The sequence below is a fragment of the Schistosoma mansoni genome, chromosome 5, assembly GCF_000237925.1.
Source record: "Schistosoma mansoni strain Puerto Rico chromosome 5, complete genome".
Classification (NCBI taxonomy): Eukaryota; Metazoa; Platyhelminthes; class Trematoda; order Strigeidida; family Schistosomatidae; genus Schistosoma; species Schistosoma mansoni.
The window spans coordinates 1,647,169-1,649,551 of NC_031499.1; the positions used below are offsets into that span (position 1 = coordinate 1,647,169).

At 31.9% G+C, this 2,383-nt stretch overlaps 1 non-coding gene across 1 annotated transcript; it reads left to right on the top strand.

Moving 5' to 3' along the window:
- The first annotated feature begins 231 nt into the window (after window positions 1-231).
- Window positions 232-303, top strand: Smp_tRNA_01364_Pseudo_TTG.1.1. Its single transcript has one exon. It is a non-coding gene (tRNA).
- The last annotated feature ends 2,080 nt before the right edge of the window (window positions 304-2,383 follow it).

The following is a 2,383-nucleotide window of genomic DNA, read 5'->3' on the forward strand; positions in this document are numbered from 1 at the left end:
ATGATTATTGAATGTAACATAGAAACTGTTGTATTTAGGTGTTTTTATTGTTTTTGATAGTGATATATTCAAATCTTTCATATGAATAAAAGCATTGGTGACATTTTGCATCATTTCAAAGTGTTATATTTTCTAGTTAATTAATGTAGAATAAGAGACTGACCAGTTGAAATCCTAAACATCAATGTGAATTTAAACTTCATTCCATTGCACAAGTAAGTGGCTATCAGGATTCAGTAGCTGAGTAGATAACGCGATGGCGTTTGAAGCGAAAGGTACTGGGTTCGAGTCCCAGAGTGAACATCAACTCTGAGATGTGGGTACATGCAGCTGACGAGTGCCAAATAGGACGAAACGCGCTTCCTGGATTCCACTGCTAGCTACTATCCATCTTCGCTTGTAATGTAGAATACGGTATAAAACTATAACACTCGAACGTATAGAATCTTCATAGTCACAAATCAGAAAATATAAGACAACTGGAGAAGTGCTTGTTGAGTACGGAAAATCATAGGTATTTATAGATATTAGAGTTTATTATATCAACATTAAAGTTCATCCAATTCGCAAAGAGGTATGTTATGCTACTGTCCAATAGTAGTATGCCACGTTGATATTCTAGAAAACTCCATCATGTTCTTATTATATGGAAACTGTTTGGCTTCTTTAGGGCCTCTGGAAGCTCCGTCATAGTTTTTAGAAGATGTCCCAACATAAAGAATGTGTTAATTCAATATTAGAATGATAATTAGTTAAGAAAATGAACTCTTTTCAGAATTGTAATTTTGTAAACGTTATTGTCATTTTACAATGTCTATAAAGTTAGAATAAAGAAACTTATACCCCTGTTTATAGTTTTCACATTTAAATGTTTCTTCTTTGAAATAAGATGTCGCCACATTCGAATATAACTGATAACATAGATTCAATGGTAAAGTATATAAATTCTTTGTTAATTTTCAAACTTGGGGTTCTTGCATTGAAAAAACTCAATCAGGCTGGCTAGTTGAAATCCTAATTACTAAGATTATTTCACATATATACTTTTTATATTTAATATCTTTGTCAGTAGAGCTCAAATGTTTCAACATATCAGGTTGTGTAATCTTTATTATTACATCAGTGTAGTAGTTCACCAAAATTTTACATATTCACATGTAGAGTCGGTATCATTTATCGAATACGAAAAAGTGAACACCATCTTCTGTTTCAACATGTAATTTTGAATTTTTGGTGATTAAATACTTTTTTGGTTAGTAACCACTTTGTGATGTTTACTGCCAAAAACCTTTGTTATTCATTAAACTCTCTTCGAACATACCAAGATTCTTTACTCTGTTGATTTCAGTATAAAATGGACTTAATTATTGTAGTTTATGAAAAAATTTACGAGACTGGATACTTAATAGAGAGTTGAATAATATGTATTTATCAATATACAGTAGTGGAGATTAGGTTTTTGATTAAGATCATGAACCGATTGACGATAGACCACCGTGCTCATAGCTGATGATGATATATATATCTCCGTATCGGACTAGGTTGTTACCAGTTTTGCTACTACATCAGTCAACCTGTTTATCGAGTTTGTAATCCATGTGTAACATAATAATAATAATAATATAAAACGAATAGTAAAAGTTCTCTTACATACTATTTTATGATGCTGATAATAGAAAAAAGGTTTGTATGAATGTTTTGCCATATTTGCTTAGAAGATAAATCAATATTTCAAATCTTGTAGATAACTTGTAGTTATTTATTTCATGCTTTTGTTATGTCTTGAAGACGTCGGTAGACAAAATCATGAACTGAATGTTTACGAATTTGATCTTGTTTCAGATTCGGTACGAATACGTTTCACTTTCTTGCAAACCATACTGGAAAGAGTTGTACTGTTTAGCTTAATACTTTCCTATGTAGATATCTTAACATTTTTGGTCAAAAGTGGTCGATTTCCATATATTTATACCCTATCCTTCAGTTTCTGATAACTATTAAGAAGACGAAAAAAAAGTAAACTAGAATGTGCTTATATTCTCTGTTTATCTCATTTTGAAAGTCATGTAATTCTGGTAATGATTTACCTACACTACGTATATATTCGATAATTCTGAATATTTTTTGTACACAGAGTGCAAGTATAGATTTGCTATATTACTGCACAACAAATTATTTGGAGCTCGTTTTGCACGTTGTGGTCTTTCAATTTAATAGGTCAATTTTGAAGCTTTTATCGTTCCAGCGGGCACAGCGTACTTCAAAGATATACACTCTTTGACAGTCTTGTCCGAAAGAACAATGAAAGCTTCACAAGTAAACCATCTAGCTCAGAGACCACAGCACCTCCAACATCCTCGTCGTGAGCTACGAATATTAAGCA